This window comes from Acipenser ruthenus, chromosome 23 (assembly GCF_902713425.1).
Source record: "Acipenser ruthenus chromosome 23, fAciRut3.2 maternal haplotype, whole genome shotgun sequence".
Lineage (NCBI taxonomy): Eukaryota > Metazoa > Chordata > Actinopteri > Acipenseriformes > Acipenseridae > Acipenser > Acipenser ruthenus.
Window position 1 is genome coordinate 12,263,707 of NC_081211.1, and position 20,486 is coordinate 12,284,192.

Here is a 20,486-nt window from a genome sequence, read left to right on the forward strand (position 1 = left end):
AACGGCTTGGCTGTCTCAAGTTAGTTTGTATTGTTAATGTAACACCTCGTTTTTGCCCAGTCGTTGTATCACATGAATTGAGCTTGCTAGTTGGGGGTGACGGTCTGCCAATACAAGTTAAGACTATATTTGCAAGGATCATTTCTAGAGTGAAACATGTTTTGAAGGGATTGGTCTCGGTATCCCCCAGGAGGAGCGGGAGTCTTTTCTTCTCAGCAACGAGCTGACAATGAGTGTTGTTTTTGGGCACCTGCTCGCTGCTACTGATGACCACTCCAATCTTCAGTCGGTGGATTGTTGAAGGAAGGGGACACATTTTGAGTGCGTATCTCATACTGGTAGAAACGCGGAAAAAAGAAACCATCAAGCCTAAAATTGTTCAGTTGTTTAAATCAATAAGCACATTTCAAATGGATCATTGCTAATGTTAAAACAATTTAAGAACACTTTAAGTAGGGCTTGACTAATATAAAAATAGAGGCATGTTATTTGCACTACGCAGGACTAGATTGAGCTTAAAAAAAGGCATTACATCTGAAAATAACTTGTGTTTACCCCCACTTACAAGGAAAGCGTCAAACTTTGTATTCGTCCTCGTAACAGTGTTAGAAAATGTAAACAGCAGTTGGAGAATGCCGAAGTCGATCATCCTAGCATGTTAAACGAGGGCATTTCTCATGTAAGCCACATCCAGTAATAGATCGTTTGTACTGTTCTCAATGGTCCGCATCCCAGCCTGAGACCACGATCCAATTGTAAAACTTTACAATGCATTAGTAAGACCTTACCTAGAATATTGTGATCAGTTCTGATCACCTCTCTACAAAAAGGATTTTGCTGCTCTAGAAAGAGTGCAAAGAAGAGCAACCAGAAATATCCCAGGTTTAAAAGGCATGTTGTATGCAGACAGGCTAAAAGAACTGAATCTATTCAGTCTTGAACAAAAAAGACTACGCGGCGATCTGATTCAGACATTCAACATCCTAAAAGGTAGAGACAATGTCGACCCAGGGGACTTCTTTTTTGACATGAAAAAAGAAACAAGGACCAGCGGTCACAAATGGAGATTACATAAAGGGGCATTCAAAACAGAAAATAGGAGGCACTTTTTTACACAGAGAATTGTGAGGGTCTGGAACCAACTCCCCAGTAATGTTGAAGCTGACACCCTGGGATCCTTCAAGAAGCTGCTTGATGAGAGTCTGGGATCAATAAGCTACTAACTACCAAACGAGCAAGATGGGCTGAATGGCCTCCTCTCGTTTGGAAACTTTCTTATGTTCTTATGTTCCTCTATCCTATTGTGCTTGTTAAGACATAGCGTGAATCTTGAAAACGTCTTGTTTGTTTAACAAAGCCAGCAGTCACTTTATTGATCACCCTGTGGATTAAACGCTATTGGAACACAGATGATTGTGTTGAAGATGTTAATAGACTTTCAATGTACGCGTTGTAGAGCTAAGCGTTTGTTGAGGCAGTTCAAGCGCTGCACATTCAGGCAGCCGGTTGCAGTCTTTACCTGTTTCCTAGATGTTTGCCATTTGGTCTTACTCTGGAAGGAGTAGAACAAAAGCTAAACCATTTGTTGAGAACCGCATTTGGGAGAAAACTTAAGTGTTTCAAAATGCATTTGTAAAGTGCATTTGTCTATTAGGTTGTTTATGGTGTGACAAAAAGAATGCTATCTCGAAAACGCAGTCCTGTCAAGCCGAAATAGCTCAGTTGGGAGAGCGTTAGACTGAAGATCTAAAGGTCCCTGGTTCGATCCCGGGTTTCGGCAAGCACCAAGACATTTTGTTTTGTTTTATATTATTTTGAACTAAAAACAGAGCACATTTTTTTCTTCATTGTAATTGGAGGAAATAACAACGTACTAGTGCCATTTTCTAATGTGATTAAGAAATTCAAAAAGCATCGTCCCTGGGTGGGCTTGAACCACCAACCTTCCGGTTAACAGCCGAACGCGCTAACCGATTGCGCCACAGAGACCAACCTGCTCGACCGCTAAAGCATACGGGAGTGATTAGCAAGGCGAGATGCTGCAGAACCTGATCGAGGGAGCAGAACTCAGCCGAACCTGAAACCACAGCTAACAAGAAAGCAACACGGGGCAGGAAAGTCTATGTAATCCATTATGGCAGCACAACATACGTCATTTTGTTAGATAACACACTGGGGGTCCAACACAGCAGTGTGTGTAAATAGCTACAATGGAAACCAAATACTTACGGTTCAAATGAGAATCTTCATCAGATTTTAAGAACACATTTGACATACTTTACACTGCAAAGGAGGAAGGCAGGCAATGCAAATGAGGCGTGATCCATTGCTAAAAAAATACATGAAATCTCCCTTTGTGCTTCTCGGAAGACATACGACGGAGGGCGCACTTTTTCAGTTTGGGGAATGTTACAAATTAGCAGACTGTGCTTTAAAATACATATAGGGCGGGCTTCTCTGTTACAAAGAATTGTCACACTTTGTATTTCTCTCCATGATCCATTGGGACAGAATACGTAGATACATTAAAACTATTTGGAGAATGCGGGCATCGATCCCGCTACTTCTCGCTCCTTGTCTTGTGGCAGCGATTCTCATAGGCTACAATCGCTGCTTGATAAGAGCGATTCAGATTGTTCAATATTTTTTTTTTTTATTATTGGCAATGTAGTTGCCATTTGCAAATTCAAAAATAAATTGAACAATCAAAAATGATAATACTTGCTTTTGTATCACACGACAATCTTAAGGTATGCTTTAACGGCTAGGCTGTCTCAAGTTAGTTTGTATTGTTAATACCATACCTCTGTTTGATCGCTATACAATCAATATGTTGTGTAGGCTAAACTGTATAAATAAACGCCCGGAAACATTGAAATCCAAACACGTTAAAAGATGAAATAGTGTGGAATAGAAACAAAGAACTTGACCTCGACGTGATTTGAACACATAACCTTCTGATTTGGAGTCAGAGGCGCTACCGTTGCGCCACGAAGTCCTGGGAATTTTTGTCCTTGTTATGGAATGCTAGAGTGCACAGCAAGCATGCCAAACGCATGGTAATGCCGACGCTCATACTAGGAAAACATTCAAACGTCATGGGAAACAGCCGTCAATAGGTGTTCGTAGCCAGCAGGGCTATGAAGCTGTCGGAAGTGTGTTTGATTCTCAGCTTTAAAAGTAAAGAAAACATAAAACAATGCGATTTGCTTTTATAATGTTCATTAATTGAAACGTAGGCATAAACACAGTTGTACTGGCTGGGAATCGTTTCGGTTCAAATTCTTGGAAAGCAGCTATGCTGAGCAATATATCACCAACGGGGGAAAGCTGGCAGTACTGAGTGACACAGAAGAAGGATTCTCTCAGCGCGTCTCCTCTGAATGCGCACTGGCACAAAGAGGCTTTGCTCATCTAATGACGTGGCGGAATGCAATAATGTATTGGGTTAATTTATCAACAAAAGAAACATAAATAAAAGTGTATGTAATTATTTGTGAATAAACTGTCTTGCTTATACGATGGGAGACCAGGACCTTACACCAGCAATTTAATGACCGGCCAACCCCAGAGAGACTTTGTCTTGACCAGGGATTAATATAATTTAAAAACATGCGGCAATGGTTCCACAGGGGATAGAACCCAGGGCCTTCTGCGTGTAAAGCAGACGTGATAATCACTACACTATGGAACCTAGGAAGGACTGTGTCGGTGCTCCTACATTATTGTCTACATGCATCTCAAATAATTACAATGTCATTTATCAGACCCTTCGGCGTTGTCTTTAAAAATTAAACTTCCCAGACCGAACGCAGGCTAACATTAAATCAATGAATCTTAAATATTTTCTATAGCGCCCCATATGCGATTCACAAAATCTACTTAAAAACAAGACAATATCTCATTGTAAGCCTGGTCGAACAAAAGAAGTCTTCAGTGTAATTTTAAACAAAGAGTGCTTTCCACGATTTACGATGCTTTAGAGAGACGGAATATTGGAATTGGCAGCCAAAACTGGGGGATAAAACTGCCCGTGATCAAAGTGGGCAGAAAAGCTGCATACTTTCCATAAGGTATTTTGGAGAAAAGAAAACGGATCTCTCTGATTTGCAACGTTTCTATGGTTCGGCCCGGCCACTGCCGTGTGTCTGGTTAAAACGATGAGTTCAGTTTTTTTTTTTCTTCCGCTTGGTAATTCAGTCTTGAGGCAACTGTAGCAGAGTGGCGCAGCGGAAGCGTGCTGGGCCCATAACCCAGAGGTCGATGGATCGAAACCATCCTCTGCTAGCCTGTTTTTCTTCTGTTAGCAAAGTAGTTTTTCTAAAATATAAACTGAACTGATTTGCAAATTCAAAAAATAAATTCATTAACAAAATAGAAAATATTTCGACTAGATGTATGCTTTCAATTTCTTCAAAAAGTAGTCTCAAGCTCGTTGATTCAGTCGCTTTAAAATCCACCTCTATGTCCCGCTGCAGCAGCGCTGTGTGCTGTGGCTCGAGCTTGTTTGACGAGACAGGCAATGCAAAAATGATAAAACTTGCTTTTGTATCACACGACAAACTTAACGTATGCTTTAACGGCTTGGCTGTCTCAAGTTAGTTTGTATTGTTAATGTAACACCTCGTTTTTGCCCAGTCGTTGTATCACATGAATTGAGCTTGCTAGTTGGGGGTGACGGTCTGCCAATACAAGTTAAGACTATATTTGCAAGGATCATTTCTAGAGTGAAACATGTTTTGAAGGGATTGGTCTCGGTATCCCCCAGGAGGAGCGGGAGTCTTTTCTTCTCAGCAACGAGCTGACAATGAGTGTTGTTTTTGGGCACCTGCTCGCTGCTACTGATGACCACTCCAATCTTCAGTCGGTGGATTGTTGAAGGAAGGGGACACATTTTGAGTGCGTATCTCATACTGGTAGAAACGCGGAAAAAAGAAACCATCAAGCCTAAAATTGTTCAGTTGTTTAAATCAATAAGCACATTTCAAATGGATCATTGCTAATGTTAAAACAATTTAAGAACACTTTAAGCAGGGCTTGACTAATATAAAAATATAGGCATGTTATTTGCACTACGCAGGACTAGATTGAGCTTAAAAAAAGGCATTACATCTGAAAATAACTTGTGTTTACCCCCACTTACAAGGAAAGCGTCAAACTTTGTATTCGTCCTCGTAACAGTGTTAGAAAATGTAAACAGCAGTTGGAGAATGCCGAAGTCGATCATCCTAGCATGTTAAACGAGGGCATTTCTCATGTAAGCCACATCCAGTAATAGATCGTTTGTACTGTTCTCAATGGTCCGCATCCCAGCCTGAGACCACGATCCAATTGTAAAACTTTACAATGCATTAGTAAGACCTTACCTAGAATATTGTGATCAGTTCTGATCACCTCTCTACAAAAAGGATATTGCTGCTCTAGAAAGAGTGCAAAGAAGAGCAACCAGAAATATCCCAGGTTTAAAAGGCATGTTGTATGCAGACAGGCTAAAAGAACTGAATCTATTCAGTCTTGAACAAAAAAGACTACGCGGCGATCTGATTCAGACATTCAACATCCTAAAAGGTAGAGACAATGTCGACCCAGGGGACTTCTTTTTTGACATGAAAAAAGAAACAAGGACCAGCGGTCACAAATGGAGATTACATAAAGGGGCATTCAAAACAGAAAATAGGAGGCACTTTTTTACACAGAGAATTGTGAGGGTCTGGAACCAACTCCCCAGTAATGTTGAAGCTGACACCCTGGGATCCTTCAAGAAGCTGCTTGATGAGAGTCTGGGATCAATAAGCTACTAACTACCAAACGAGCAAGATGGGCTGAATGGCCTCCTCTCGTTTGGAAACTTTCTTATGTTCTTATGTTCCTCTATCCTATTGTGCTTGTTAAGACATAGCGTGAATCTTGAAAACGTCTTGTTTGTTTAACAAAGCCAGCAGTCACTTTATTGATCACCCTGTGGATTAAATGCTATTGGAACACAGATGATTGTGTTGAAGATGTTAATAGACTTTCAATGTACGCGTTGTAGAGCTAAGCGTTTGTTGAGGCAGTTCAAGCGCTGCACATTCAGGCAGCCGGTTGCAGTCTTTACCTGTTTCCTAGATGTTTGCCATTTGGTCTTACTCTGGAAGGAGTAGAACAAAAGCTAAACCATTTGTTGAGAACCGCATTTGGGAGAAAACTTAAGTGTTTCAAAATGCATTTGTAAAGTGCATTTGTCTATTAGGTTGTTTATGGTGTGACAAAAAGAACGCTATCTCGAAAACGCAGTCCTGTCAAGCCGAAATAGCTCAGTTGGGAGAGCGTTAGACTGAAGATCTAAAGGTCCCTGGTTCGATCCCGGGTTTCGGCAAGCAATAAGACATTTTGTTTTGTTTTATATTATTTTGAACTAAAAACAGAGCACATTTTTTTCTTCATTGTAATTGGAGGAAATAACAACGTACTAGTGCCATTTTCTAATGTGATTAAGAAATTCAAAAAGCATCGTCCCTGGGTGGGCTTGAACCACCAACCTTCCGGTTAACAGCCGAACGCGCTAACCGATTGCGCCACAGAGACCAACCTGCTCGACCGCTAAAGCATACGGGAGTGATTAGCAAGGCGAGATGCTGCAGAACCTGATCGAGGGAGCAGAACTCAGCCGAACCTGAAACCACAGCTAACAAGAAAGCAACACGGGGCAGGAAAGTCTATGTAATCCATTATGGCAGCACAACATACGTCATTTTGTTAGATAACACACTGGGGGTCCAACACAGCAGTGTGTGTAAATAGCTACAATGGAAACCAAATACTTACGGTTCAAATGAGAATCTTCATCAGATTTTAAGAACACATTTGACATACTTTACACTGCAAAGGAGGAAGGCAGGCAATGCAAATGAGGCGTGATCCATTGCTAAAAAAATACATTAAATCTCCCTTTGTGCTTCTCGGAAGACATACGACGGAGGGTGCACTTTTTCAGTTTGGGTAATGTTACAAATTAGCAGACTGTGCTTTAAAATACATATAGGGCGGGCTTCTCTGTTACAAAGAATTGTCACACTTTGTATTTCTCTCCATGATCCATTGGGACAGAATACGTAGATACATTAAAACTATTTGGAGAATGCGGGCATCGATCCCGCTACTTCTCGCTCCTTGTCTTGTGGCATCGATTCTCATAGGCTACAATCGCTGCTTGATAAGAGCGATTCAGATTGTTCAATATTTTTTTTTTTTTATTGGCAAAGTAGTTGCCATTTGCAAATTCAAAAATAAATTGAACAATCAAAAATGATAATACTTGCTTTTGTATCACACGACAATCTTAAGGTATGCTTTAACGGCTAGGCTGTCTCAAGTTAGTTTGTATTGTTAATACCATACCTCTGTTTGATCGCTATACAATCAATATGTTGTGTAGGCTAAACTGTATAAATAAACGCCCGGAAACATTGAAATCCAAACACGTTAAAAGATGAAATAGTGTGGAATAGAAACAAAGAACTTGACCTCAACGTGATTTGAACACGTAACCTTCTGATCTGGAGTCAGAGGCGCTACCGTTGCGCCACGAAGTCCTGGGAATTTTTGTCCTTGTTATGGAATGCTAGAGTGCACAGCAAGCATGCCAAACGCATGGTAATGCCGACGCTCATACTAGGAAAACATTCAAGCGTCATGGGAAACAGCCGTCAATAGGTGTTCGTAGCCAGCAGGGCTATGAAGCTGTCGGAAGTGTGTTTGATTCTCAGCTTTAAAAGTAAAGAAAACATAAAACAATGCGATTTGCTTTTATAATGTTCATTAATTGAAACGTAGGCATAAACACAGTTGTACTGGCTGGGAATCGTTTCGGTTCAAATTCTTGGAAAGCAGCTATGCTGAGCAATATATCACCAACGGGGGAAAGCTGGCAGTACTGAGTGACACAGAAGAAGGATTCTCTCAGCGCGTCTCCTCTGAATGCGCACTGGCACAAAGAGGCTTTGCTCATCTAATGACGTGGCGGAATGCAATAATGTATTGGGTTAATTTATCAACAAAAGAAACATAAATAAAAGTGTATGTAATTATTTGTGAATAAACTGTCTTGCTTATACAATGGGAGACCAGGACCTTACACCCGCAATTTAATGACCGGCCAACCCCAGAGAGACTTTGTCTTGACCAGGGATTAATATAATTTAAAAACATGCGGCAATGGTTCCACAGGGGATAGAACCCAGGGCCTTCTGCATGTAAAGCAGACGTGATAATCACTACACTATGTAACCTAGGTAGGACTGTGTCGGTGCTCCTACATTATTGTCTACATGCATCTCAAATAATTACAATGTCATTTATCAGACCCTTCGGCGTTGTCTTTAAAAATTAAACTTCCCAGACCGAACGCAGGCTAACATTAAATCAATGAATCTTAAATATTTTCTATAGCGCCCCATATGCGATTCACAAAATCTACTTAAAAACAAGACAATATCTCATTGTAAGCCTGGTCGAACAAAAGAAGTCTTCAGTGTAATTTTAAACAAAGAGTGCTTTCCACGATTTACGATGCTTTAGAGAGACGGAATATTGGAATTGGCAGCCGAAACTGGGGGATAAAACTGCCCGTGATCAAAGTGGGCAGAAAAGCTGCATACTTTCCATAAGGTATTTTGGAGAAAAGAAAACGGATCTCTCTGATTTGCAACGTTTCTATGGTTCGGCCCGGCCACTGCCGTGTGTCTGGTTAAAACGATGAGTTCAGTTTTTTTTTTTCTTCCGCTTGGTAATTCAGTCTTGAGGCAACTGTAGCAGAGTGGCGCAGCGGAAGCATGCTGGGCCTATAACCCAGAGGTCGATGGATCGAAACCATCCTCTGCTAGCCTGTTTTTCTTCTGTTAGCAAAGTAGTTTTTCTAAAATATAAACTGAACTGATTTGCAAATTCAAAAAATAAATTCATTAACAAAATAGAAAATATTTCGACTAGATGTATGCTTTAAATTTCTTCAAAAAGTAGTCTCAAGCTCGTTGATTCAGTCGCTTTAAAATCCACCTCTATGTCCCGCTGCAGCAGCGCTGTGTGCTGTGGCTCGAGCTTGTTTGACGAGACAGGCAATGCAAAAATGATAAAACTTGCTTTTGTATCACACGACAAACTTAACGTATGCTTTAACGGCTTGGCTGTCTCAAGTTAGTTTGTATTGTTAATGTAACACCTCGTTTTTGCCCAGTCGTTGTATCACATGAATTGAGCTTGCCAGTTGGGGGTGACGGTCTGCCAATACAAGTTAAGACTATATTTGCAAGGATCATTTCTAGAGTGAAACATGTTTTGAAGGGATTGGTCTCGGTATCCCCCAGGAGGAGCGGGAGTCTTTTCTTCTCAGCAACGAGCTGACAATGAGTGTTGTTTTTGGGCACCTGCTCGCTGCTACTGATGACCACTCCAATCTTCAGTCGGTGGATTGTTGAAGGAAGGGGACACATTTTGAGTGCGTATCTCATACTGGTAGAAACGCGGAAAAAAGAAACCATCAAGCCTAAAATTGTTCAGTTGTTTAAATCAATAAGCACATTTCAAATGGATCATTGCTAATGTTAAAACAATTTAAGAACACTTTAAGTAGGGCTTGACTAATATAAAAATATAGGCATGTTATTTGCACTACGCAGGACTAGATTGAGCTTAAAAAAAGGCATTACATCTGAAAATAACTTGTGTTTACCCCCACTTACAAGGAAAGCGTCAAACTTTGTATTCGTCCTCGTAACAGTGTTAGAAAATGTAAACAGCAGTTGGAGAATGCCGAAGTCGATCATCCTAGCATGTTAAACGAGGGCATTTCTCATGTAAGCCACATCCAGTAATAGATCGTTTGTACTGTTCTCAATGGTCCGCATCCCAGCCTGAGACCACGATCCAATTGTAAAACTTTACAATGCATTAGTAAGACCTTACCTAGAATATTGTGATCAGTTCTGATCACCTCTCTACAAAAAGGATATTGCTGCTCTAGAAAGAGTGCAAAGAAGAGCAACCAGAAATATCCCAGGTTTAAAAGGCATGTTGTATGCAGACAGGCTAAAAGAACTGAATCTATTCAGTCTTGAACAAAAAAGACTACGCGGCGATCTGATTCAGACATTCAACATCCTAAAAGGTAGAGACAATGTCGACCCAGGGGACTTCTTTTTTGACATGAAAAAAGAAACAAGGACCAGCGGTCACAAATGGAGATTACATAAAGGGGCATTCAAAACAGAAAATAGGAGGCACTTTTTTACACAGAGAATTGTGAGGGTCTGGAACCAACTCCCCAGTAATGTTGAAGCTGACACCCTGGGATCCTTCAAGAAGCTGCTTGATGAGAGTCTGGGATCAATAAGCTACTAACTACCAAACGAGCAAGATGGGCTGAATGGCCTCCTCTCGTTTGGAAACTTTCTTATGTTCTTATGTTCCTCTATCCTATTGTGCTTGTTAAGACATAGCGTGAATCTTGAAAACGTCTTGTTTGTTTAACAAAGCCAGCAGTCACTTTATTGATCACCCTGTGGATTAAACGCTATTGGAACACAGATGATTGTGTTGAAGATGTTAATAGACTTTCAATGTACGCGTTGTAGAGCTAAGCGTTTGTTGAGGCAGTTCAAGCGCTGCACATTCAGGCAGCCGGTTGCAGTCTTTACCTGTTTCCTAGATGTTTGCCATTTGGTCTTACTCTGGAAGGAGTAGAACAAAAGCTAAACCATTTGTTGAGAACCGCATTTGGGAGAAAACTTAAGTGTTTCAAAATGCATTTGTAAAGTGCATTTGTCTATTAGGTTGTTTATGGTGTGACAAAAAGAATGCTATCTCGAAAACGCAGTCCTGTCAAGCTGAAATAGCTCAGTTGGGAGAGCGTTAGACTGAAGATCTAAAGGTCCCTGGTTCGATCCCGGGTTTCGGCAAGCACCAAGACATTTTGTTTTGTTTTATATTATTTTGAACTAAAAACAGAGCACATTTTTTTCTTCATTGTAATTGGAGGAAATAACAACGTACTAGTGCCATTTTCTAATGTGATTAAGAAATTCAAAAAGCATTGTCCCTGGGTGGGCTTGAACCACCAACCTTCCGGTTAACAGCCGAACGCGCTAACCGATTGCGCCACAGAGACCAACCTGCTCGACCGCTAAAGCATACGGGAGTGATTAGCAAGGCGAGATGCTGCAGAACCTGATCGAGGGAGCAGAACTCAGCCGAACCTGAAACCACAGCTAACAAGAAAGCAACACGGGGCAGGAAAGTCTATGTAATCCATTATGGCAGCACAACATACGTCATTTTGTTAGATAACACACTGGGGGTCCAACACAGCAGTGTGTGTAAATAGCTACAATGGAAACCAAATACTTACGGTTCAAATGAGAATCTTCATCAGATTTTAAGAACACATTTGACATACTTTACACTGCAAAGGAGGAAGGCAGGCAATGCAAATGAGGCGTGATCCATTGCTAAAAAAATACATTAAATCTCCCTTTGTGCTTCTCGGAAGACATACGACGGAGGGCGCACTTTTTCAGTTTGGGGAATGTTACAAATTAGCAGACTGTGCTTTAAAATACATATAGGGCGGGCTTCTCTGTTACAAAGAATTGTCACACTTTGGATTTCTCTCCATGATCCATTGGGACAGAATACGTAGATACATTAAAACTATTTGGAGAATGCGGGCATCGATCCCGCTACTTCTCGCTCCTTGTCTTGTGGCAGCGATTCTCATAGGCTACAATCGCTGCTTGATAAGAGCGATTCAGATTGTTCAATATTTTTCTTTTTTTTATTGGCAATGTAGTTGCCATTTGCAAATTCAAAAATAAATTGAACAATCAAAAATGATAATACTTGCTTTTGTATCACACGACAATCTTAAGGTATGCTTTAACGGCTAGGCTGTCTCAAGTTAGTTTGTATTGTTAATACCATACCTCTGTTTGATCGCTATACAATCAATATGTTGTGTAGGCTAAACTGTATAAATAAACGCCCGGAAACATTGAAATCCAAACACGTTAAAAGATGAAATAGTGTGGAATAGAAACAAAGAACTTGACCTCGACGTGATTTAAACACGTAACCTTCTGATCTGGAGTCAGAGGCGCTACCGTTGCGCCACGAAGTCCTGGGAATTTTTGTCCTTGTTATGGAATGCTAGAGTGCACAGCAAGCATGCCAAACGCATGGTAATGCCGACGCTCATACTAGGAAAACATTCAAGCGTCATGGGAAACAGCCGTCAATAGGTGTTCGTAGCCAGCAGGGCTATGAAGCTGTCGGAAGTGTGTTTGATTCTCAGCTTTAAAAGTAAAGAAAACATAAAACAATGCGATTTGCTTTTATAATGTTCATTAATTGAAACGTAGGCATAAACACAGTTGTACTGGCTGGGAATCGTTTCGGTTCAAATTCTTGGAAAGCAGCTATGCTGAGCAATATATCACCAACGGGGGAAAGCTGGCAGTACTGAGTGACACAGAAGAAGGATTCTCTCAGCGCGTCTCCTCTGAATGCGCACTGGCACAAAGAGGCTTTGCTCATCTAATGACGTGGCGGAATGCAATAATGTATTGGGTTAATTTATCAACAAAAGAAACATAAATAAAAGTGTATGTAATTATTTGTGAATAAACTGTCTTGCTTATACGATGGGAGACCAGGTCCTTACACCCGCAATTTAATGATCGGCCAACCCCAGAGAGACTTTGTCTTGACCAGGGATTAATATAATTTAAAAACATGCGGCAATGGTTCCACAGGGGATATAACCCAGGGCTTTCTGCGTGTAAAGCGGACGTGATAATCACTACACTATGGAACCTAGGCAGGACTGTGTCGGTGCTCCTACATTATTGTCTACATGCATCTCAAATAATTACAATGTCATTTATCAGACCCTTCGGCGTTGTCTTTAAAAATTAAACTTCCCAGACCGAACGCAGGCTAACATTAAATCAATGAATCTTAAATATTTTCTATAGCGCCCCATATGCGATTCACAAAATCTACTTAAAAACAAGACAATATCTCATTGTAAGCCTGGTCGAACAAAAGAAGTCTTCAGTGTAATTTTAAACCAAGAGTGCTTTCCACGATTTACGATGCTTTAGAGAGACGGAATATTGGAATTGGCAGCCGAAACTGGGGGATAAAACTGCCCGTGATCAAAGTGGGCAGAAAAGCTGCATACTTTCCATAAGGTATTTTGGAGAAAAGAAAACGGATCTCTCTGATTTGCAACGTTTCTATGGTTCGGCCCGGCCACTGCCGTGTGTCTGGTTAAAACGATGAGTTCTTTTTTTTTTTTCTTCCGCTTGGTAATTCAGACTTGAGGCAACTGTAGCAGAGTGGCGCAGCGGAAGCGTGCTGGGCCCATAACCCAGAGGTCGATGGATCGAAACCATCCTCTGCTAGCCTGTTTTTCTTCTGTTAGCAAAGTAGTTTTTCTAAAATATAAACTGAACTGATTTGCAAATTCAAAAAATAAATTCATTAACAAAATAGAAAATATTTCGACTAGATGTATGCTTTCAATTTCTTCAAAAAGTAGTCTCAAGCTCGTTGATTCAGTCGCTTTAAAATCCACCTCTATGTCCCGCTGCAGCAGCGCTGTGTGCTGTGGCTCGAGCTTGTTTGACGAGACAGGCAATGCAAAAATGATAAAACTTGCTTTTGTATCACACGACAAACTTAACGTATGCTTTAACGGCTTGGCTGTCTCAAGTTAGTTTGTATTGTTAATGTAACACCTCGTTTTTGCCCAGTCGTTGTATCACATGAATTGAGCTTGCCAGTTGGGGGTGACGGTCTGCCAATACAAGTTAAGACTATATTTGCAAGGATCATTTCTAGAGTGAAACATGTTTTGAAGGGATTGGTCTCGGTATCCCCCAGGAGGAGCGGGAGTCTTTTCTTCTCAGCAACGAGCTGACAATGAGTGTTGTTTTTGGGCACCTGCTCGCTGCTACTGATGACCACTCCAATCTTCAGTCGGTGGATTGTTGAAGGAAGGGGACACATTTTGAGTGCGTATCTCAAACTGGTAGAAACGCGGAAAAAAGAAACCATCAAGCCTAAAATTGTTCAGTTGTTTAAATCAATAAGCACATTTCAAATGGATCATTGCTAATGTTAAAACAATTTAAGAACACTTTAAGTAGGGCTTGACTAATATAAAAATATAGGCATGTTATTTGCACTACGCAGGACTAGATTGAGCTTAAAAAAAGGCATTACATCTGAAAATAACTTGTGTTTACCCCCACTTACAAGGAAAGCGTCAAACTTTGTATTCGTCCTCGTAACAGTGTTAGAAAATGTAAACAGCAGTTGGAGAATGCCGAAGTCGATCATCCTAGCATGTTAAACGAGGGCATTTCTCATGTAAGCCACATCCAGTAATAGATCGTTTGTACTGTTCTCAATGGTCCGCATCCCAGCCTGAGACCACGATCCAATTGTAAAACTTTACAATGCATTAGTAAGACCTTACCTAGAATATTGTGATCAGTTCTGATCACCTCTCTACAAAAAGGATATTGCTGCTCTAGAAAGAGTGCAAAGAAGAGCAACCAGAAATATCCCAGGTTTAAAAGGCATGTTGTATGCAGACAGGCTAAAAGAACTGAATCTATTCAGTCTTGAACAAAAAAGACTACGCGGCGATCTGATTCAGACATTCAACATCCTAAAAGGTAGAGACAATGTCGACCCAGGGGACTTCTTTTTTGACATGAAAAAAGAAACAAGGACCAGCGGTCACAAATGGAGATTACATAAAGGGGCATTCAAAACAGAAAATAGGAGGCACTTTTTTACACAGAGAATTGTGAGGGTCTGGAACCAACTCCCCAGTAATGTTGAAGCTGACACCCTGGGATCCTTCAAGAAGCTGCTTGATGAGAGTCTGGGATCAATAAGCTACTAACTACCAAACGAGCAAGATGGGCTGAATGGCCTCCTCTCGTTTGGAAACTTTCTTATGTTCTTATGTTCCTCTATCCTATTGTGCTTGTTAAGACATAGCGTGAATTTTGAAAACGTCTTGTTTGTTTAACAAAGCCAGCAGTCACTTTATTGATCACCCTGTGGATTAAACGCTATTGGAACACAGATGATTGTGTTGAAGATGTTAATAGACTTTCAATGTACGCGTTGTAGAGCTAAGCGTTTGTTGAGGCAGTTCAAGCGCTGCACATTCAGGCAGCCGGTTGCAGTCTTTACCTGTTTCCTAGATGTTTGCCATTTGGTCTTACTCTGGAAGGAGTAGAACAAAAGCTAAACCATTTGTTGAGAACCGCATTTGGGAGAAAACTTAAGTGTTTCAAAATGCATTTGTAAAGTGCATTTGTCTATTAGGTTGTTTATGGTGTGACAAAAAGAATGCTATCTCGAAAACGCAGTCCTGTCAAGCCGATATAGCTCAGTTGGGAGAGCGTTAGACTGAAGATCTAAAGGTCCCTGGTTCGATCCCGGGTTTCGGCAAGCACCAAGACATTTTGTTTTGTTTTATATTATTTTGAACTAAAAACAGAGCACATTTTTTTCTTCATTGTAATTGGAGGAAATAACAACGTACTAGTGCCATTTTCTAATGTGATTAAGAAATTCAAAAAGCATCGTCCCAGGGTGGGCTTGAACCACCAACCTTCCGGTTAACAGCCGAACGCGCTAACCGATTGCGCCACAGAGACCAACCTGCTCGACCGCTAAAGCATACGGGAGTGATTAGCAAGGCGAGATGCTGCAGAACCTGATCGAGGGAGCAGAACTCAGCCGAACCTGAAACCACAGCTAACAAGAAAGCAACACGGGACAGGAAAGTCTATGTAATCCATTATGGCAGCACAACATACGTCATTTTGTTAGATAACACACTGGGGGTCCAACACAGCAGTGTGTGTAAATAGCTACAATGGAAACCAAATACTTACGGTTCAAATGAGAATCTTCATCAGATTTTAAGAACACATTTGACATACTTTACACTGCAAAGGAGGAAGGCAGGCAATGCAAATGAGGTGTGATCCATTGCTAAAAAAATACATGAAATCTCCCTTTGTGCTTCTCGGAAGACATACGACGGAGGGCGCACTTTTTCAGTTTGGGGAATGTTACAAATTAGCAGACTGTGCTTTAAAATACATATAGGGCGGGCTTCTCTGTTACAAAGAATTGTCACACTTTGTATTTCTCTCCATGATCCATTGGGACAGAATACGTAGATACATTAAAACTATTTGGAGAATGCGGGCATCGATCCCGCTACTTCTCGCTCCTTGTCTTGTGGCAGCGATTCTCATAGGCTACAATCGCTGCTTGATAAGAGCGATTCAAATTGTTCAATATTTTTTTTTTTTTTATTGGCAATGTAGTTGCCATTTGCAAATTCAAAAATAAATTGAACAATCAAAAATGATAATACTTGCTTTTGTATCACACGACAATCTTAAGGTATGCTTTAACGGCTAGGCTGTCTCAAGTTAGTTTGTATTGTTAATACCATACCTCTGTTTGATCGCTATACAATCAATATGTTGTGTAGGCTAAACTGTATAAATAAACGCCCGGAAACATTGAAATCCAAACACGTTAAAAGATGAAATAGTGTGGAATAGAAACAAAGAACTTGACCTCGACGTGATTTAAACACGTAACCTTCTGATCTGGAGTCAGAGGCGCTACCGTTGTGCCACGAAGTCCTGGGAATTTTTGTCCTTGTTATGGAATGCTAGAGTGCACAGCAAGCATGCCAAACGCATGGTAATGCCGACGCTCATACTAGGAAAACATTCAAGCGTCATGGGAAACAGCCGTCAATAGGTGTTCGTAGCCAGCAGGGCTATGAAGCTGTCGGAAGTGTGTTTGATTCTCAGCTTTAAAAGTAAAGAAAACATAAAACAATGCGATTTGCTTTTATAATGTTCATTAATTGAAACGTAGGCATAAACACAGTTGTACTGGCTGGGAATCGTTTCGGTTCAAATTCTTGGAAAGCAGCTATGCTGAGCAATATATCACCAACGGGGGAAAGCTGGCAGTACTGAGTGACACAGAAGAAGGATTCTCTCAGCGCGTCTCCTCTGAATGCACACTGGCACAAAGAGGCTTTGCTCATCTAATGACGTGGCGGAATGCAATAATGTATTGGGTTAATTTATCAACAAAAGAAACATAAATAAAAGTGTATGTAATTATTTGTGAATAAACTGTCTTGCTTATACGATGGGAGACCAGGACCTTACACCCGCAATTTAATGACCGGCCAACCCCAGAGAGACTTTGTCTTGACCAGGGATTAATATAATTTAAAAACATGCGGCAATGGTTCCACAGGGGATATAACCCAGGGCTTTCTGCGTGTAAAGCAGACGTGATAATCACTACACTATGGAACCTAGGCAGGACTGTGTCGGTGCTCCTACATTATTGTCTACATGCATCTCAAATAATTACAATGTCATTTATCAGACCCTTCGGCGTTGTCTTTAAAAATTAAACTTCCCAGACCGAACGCAGGCTAACATTAAATCAATGAATCTTAAATATTTTCTATAGCGCCCCATATGCGATTCACAAATTCTACTTAAAAACAAGACAATATCTCATTGTAAGCCTGGTCGAACAAAAGAAGTCTTCAGTGTAATTTTAAACAAAGAGTGCTTTCCACGATTTACGATGCTTTAGAGAGACGGAATATTGGAATTGGCAGCCGAAACTGGGGGATAAAACTGCCCGTGATCAAAGTGGGCAGAAAAGCTGCATACTTTCCATAAGGTATTTTGGAGAAAAGAAAACGGATCTCTCTGATTTGCAACGTTTCTATGGTTCGGCCCGGCCACTGCCGTGTGTCTGGTTAAAACGATGAGTTCAGTTTTTTTTTTTTCTTCCGCTTGGTAATTCAGTCTAGAGGCAACTGTAGCAGAGTGGCGCAGCGGAAGCGTGCTGGGCCCATAACCCAGAGGTCGATGGATCGAAACCATCCTCTGCTAGCCTGTTTTTCTTCTGTTAGCAAAGTAGTTTTTCTAAAATATAAACTGAACTGATTTGCAAATTCAAAAAATAAATTCATTAACAAAATAGAAAATATTTCGACTAGATGTATGCTTTCAATTTCTTCAAAAAGTAGTCTCAAGCTCGTTGATTCAGTCGCTTTAAAATCCACCTCTATGTCCCGCTGCAGCAGCGCTGTGTGCTGTGGCTCGAGCTTGTTTGACGAGACAGGCAATGCAAAAATGATAAAACTTGCTTTTGTATCACACGACAAACTTAACGTGTGCTTTAACGGCTTGGCTGTCTCAAGTTAGTTTGTATTGTTAATGTAACACCTCGTTTTTGCCCAGTCGTTGTATCACATGAATTGAGCTTGCTAGTTGGGGGTGACGGTCTGCCAATACAAGTTAAGACTATATTTGCAAGGATCATTTCTAGAGTGAAACATGTTTTGAAGGGATTGGTCTCGGTATCCCCCAGGAGGAGCGGGAGTCTTTTCTTCTCAGCAACGAGCTGACAATGAGTGTTGTTTTTGGGCACCTGCTCGCTGCTACTGATGACCACTCCAATCTTCAGTCGGTGGATTGTTGAAGGAAGGGGACACATTTTGAGTGCGTATCTCATACTGGTAGAAACGCGGAAAAAAGAAACCATCAAGCCTAAAATTGTTCAGTTGTTTAAATCAATAAGCACATTTCAAATGGATCATTGCTAATGTTAAAACAATTTAAGAACACTTTAAGTAGGGCTTGACTAATATAAAAATATAGGCATGTTATTTGCACTACGCAGGACTAGATTGAGCTTAAAAAAAGGCATTACATCTGAAAATAACTTGTGTTTACCCCCACTTACAAGGAAAGCGTCAAACTTTGTATTCGTCCTCGTAACAGTGTTAGAAAATGTAAACAGCAGTTGGAGAATGCCGAAGTCGATCATCCTAGCATGTTAAACGAGGGCATTTCTCATGTAAGCCACATCCAGTAATAGATCGTTTGTACTGTTCTCAATGGTCCGCATCCCAGCCTGAGACCACGATCCAATTGTAAAACTTTACAATGCATTAGTAAGACCTTACCTAGAATATTGTGATCAGTTCTGATCACCTCTCTACAAAAAGGATATTGCTGCTCTAGAAAGAGTGCAAAGAAGAGCAACCAGAAATATCCCAGGTTTAAAAGGCATGTTGTATGCAGACAGGCTAAAAGAACTGAATCTATTCAGTCTTGAACAAAAAAGACTACGCGGCGATCTGATTCAGACATTCAACATCCTAAAAGGTAGAGACAATGTCGACCCAGGGGACTTCTTTTTTGACATGAAAAAAGAAACAAGGACCAGCGGTCACAAATGGAGATTACATAAAGGGGCATTCAAAACAGAAAATAGGAGGCACTTTTTTACACAGAGAATTGTGAGGGTCTGGAACCAACTCCCCAGTAATGTTGAAGCTGACACCCTGGGATCCTTCAAGAAGCTGCTTGATGAGAGTCTGGGATCAATAAGCTACTAACTACCAAACGAGCAAGATGGGCTGAATGGCCTCCTCTCGTTTGGAAACTTTCTTATGTTCTTATGTTCCTCTATCCTATTGTGCTTGTTAAGACATAGCGTGAATCTTGAAAACGTCTTGTTTGTTTAACAAAGCCAGCAGTCACTTTATTGATCACCCTGTGGATTAAACGCTATTGGAACACAGATGATTGTGTTGAAGATGTTAATAGACTTTCAATGTACGCGTTGTAGAGCTAAGCGTTTGTTGAGGCAGTTCAAGCGCTGCACATTCAGGCAGCCGGTTGCAGTCTTTACCTGTTTCCTAGATGTTTGCCATTTGGTCTTACTCTGGAAGGAGTAGAACAAAAGCTAAACCATTTGTTGAGAACCGCATTTGGGAGAAAACTTAAGTGTTTCAAAATGCATTTGTAAAGTGCATTTGTCTATTAGGTTGTTTATGGTGTGACAAAAAGAATGCTATCTCGAAAACGCAGTCCTGTCAAGCCGAAATAGCTCAGCTGGTAGAGCGTTAGACTGAAGATCTAATGGTCCCTGGTTCGATCCCGGGTTTCGGCAAGCACCAAGACATTTTGTTTTGTTTTATATTATTTTGAACTAAAAACAGAGCACATTTTTTTCTTCATTGTAATTGGAGGAAATAACAACGTACTAGTGCCATTTTCTAATGTGATTAAGAAATTCAAAAAGCATCGTCCCTGGGTGGGCTTGAACCACCAACCTTCCGGTTAACAGCCGAACGCGCTAACCGATTGCGCCACAGAGACCAACCTGCTCGACCGCTAAAGCATACGGGAGTGATTAGCAAGGCGAGATGCTGCAGAACCTGATCGAGGGAGCAGAACTCAGCCGAACCTGAAACCACAGCTAACAAGAAAGCAACACGGGGCAGGAAAGTCTATGTAATCCATTATGGCAGCACAACATACGTCATTTTGTTAGATAACACACTGGGG

The 20,486-nt window shown here is 40.9% G+C and overlaps 19 non-coding genes across 19 annotated transcripts; 10 read left to right on the forward strand and 9 right to left on the reverse strand.

Annotated features, from left to right (window-relative positions):
• Window positions 1–119: 119 nt before the first annotated feature.
• On the forward strand, window positions 120–326 carry LOC131699769 (small nucleolar RNA U3). The gene has a single exon (XR_009308305.1). It is a non-coding gene; the product is annotated as a small nucleolar RNA U3 (small nucleolar RNA).
• A 1,381-nt stretch (window positions 327–1,707) lies between these two features.
• Window positions 1,708–1,780, forward strand: trnaf-gaa (transfer RNA phenylalanine (anticodon GAA)). Its single transcript has one exon. It is a non-coding gene; the product is annotated as a tRNA-Phe (tRNA).
• Window positions 1,781–1,915: 135 nt separating this feature from the next.
• Window positions 1,916–1,989, reverse strand: trnan-guu (transfer RNA asparagine (anticodon GUU)). The gene has a single exon. It is a non-coding gene; the product is annotated as a tRNA-Asn (tRNA).
• Window positions 1,990–2,926: 937 nt separating this feature from the next.
• Window positions 2,927–2,998, reverse strand: trnaw-cca (transfer RNA tryptophan (anticodon CCA)). Its single transcript has one exon. It is a non-coding gene; the product is annotated as a tRNA-Trp (tRNA).
• Window positions 2,999–3,621: 623 nt separating this feature from the next.
• On the reverse strand, window positions 3,622–3,694 carry trnav-uac (transfer RNA valine (anticodon UAC)). The gene has a single exon. It is a non-coding gene; the product is annotated as a tRNA-Val (tRNA).
• Window positions 3,695–4,697: 1,003 nt separating this feature from the next.
• Window positions 4,698–4,904, forward strand: LOC131699770 (small nucleolar RNA U3). The gene has a single exon (XR_009308306.1). It is a non-coding gene; the product is annotated as a small nucleolar RNA U3 (small nucleolar RNA).
• Window positions 4,905–6,285: 1,381 nt separating this feature from the next.
• Window positions 6,286–6,358, forward strand: trnaf-gaa (transfer RNA phenylalanine (anticodon GAA)). Its single transcript has one exon. It is a non-coding gene; the product is annotated as a tRNA-Phe (tRNA).
• Window positions 6,359–6,493: 135 nt separating this feature from the next.
• On the reverse strand, window positions 6,494–6,567 carry trnan-guu (transfer RNA asparagine (anticodon GUU)). The gene has a single exon. It is a non-coding gene; the product is annotated as a tRNA-Asn (tRNA).
• A 935-nt stretch (window positions 6,568–7,502) lies between these two features.
• trnaw-cca (transfer RNA tryptophan (anticodon CCA)) lies at window positions 7,503–7,574 on the reverse strand. Its single transcript has one exon. It is a non-coding gene; the product is annotated as a tRNA-Trp (tRNA).
• Window positions 7,575–9,273: 1,699 nt separating this feature from the next.
• On the forward strand, window positions 9,274–9,480 carry LOC131699771 (small nucleolar RNA U3). Its single transcript, XR_009308307.1, has one exon. It is a non-coding gene; the product is annotated as a small nucleolar RNA U3 (small nucleolar RNA).
• Window positions 9,481–10,861: 1,381 nt separating this feature from the next.
• trnaf-gaa (transfer RNA phenylalanine (anticodon GAA)) lies at window positions 10,862–10,934 on the forward strand. The gene has a single exon. It is a non-coding gene; the product is annotated as a tRNA-Phe (tRNA).
• A 135-nt stretch (window positions 10,935–11,069) lies between these two features.
• trnan-guu (transfer RNA asparagine (anticodon GUU)) lies at window positions 11,070–11,143 on the reverse strand. The gene has a single exon. It is a non-coding gene; the product is annotated as a tRNA-Asn (tRNA).
• Window positions 11,144–12,079: 936 nt separating this feature from the next.
• trnaw-cca (transfer RNA tryptophan (anticodon CCA)) lies at window positions 12,080–12,151 on the reverse strand. Its single transcript has one exon. It is a non-coding gene; the product is annotated as a tRNA-Trp (tRNA).
• A 1,698-nt stretch (window positions 12,152–13,849) lies between these two features.
• Window positions 13,850–14,056, forward strand: LOC131699772 (small nucleolar RNA U3). Its single transcript, XR_009308308.1, has one exon. It is a non-coding gene; the product is annotated as a small nucleolar RNA U3 (small nucleolar RNA).
• A 1,381-nt stretch (window positions 14,057–15,437) lies between these two features.
• On the forward strand, window positions 15,438–15,510 carry trnaf-gaa (transfer RNA phenylalanine (anticodon GAA)). Its single transcript has one exon. It is a non-coding gene; the product is annotated as a tRNA-Phe (tRNA).
• A 135-nt stretch (window positions 15,511–15,645) lies between these two features.
• Window positions 15,646–15,719, reverse strand: trnan-guu (transfer RNA asparagine (anticodon GUU)). Its single transcript has one exon. It is a non-coding gene; the product is annotated as a tRNA-Asn (tRNA).
• A 2,708-nt stretch (window positions 15,720–18,427) lies between these two features.
• LOC131699773 (small nucleolar RNA U3) lies at window positions 18,428–18,634 on the forward strand. The gene has a single exon (XR_009308309.1). It is a non-coding gene; the product is annotated as a small nucleolar RNA U3 (small nucleolar RNA).
• Window positions 18,635–20,015: 1,381 nt separating this feature from the next.
• trnaf-gaa (transfer RNA phenylalanine (anticodon GAA)) lies at window positions 20,016–20,088 on the forward strand. Its single transcript has one exon. It is a non-coding gene; the product is annotated as a tRNA-Phe (tRNA).
• A 135-nt stretch (window positions 20,089–20,223) lies between these two features.
• trnan-guu (transfer RNA asparagine (anticodon GUU)) lies at window positions 20,224–20,297 on the reverse strand. The gene has a single exon. It is a non-coding gene; the product is annotated as a tRNA-Asn (tRNA).
• Between the last annotated feature and the right edge of the window lie 189 nt (window positions 20,298–20,486).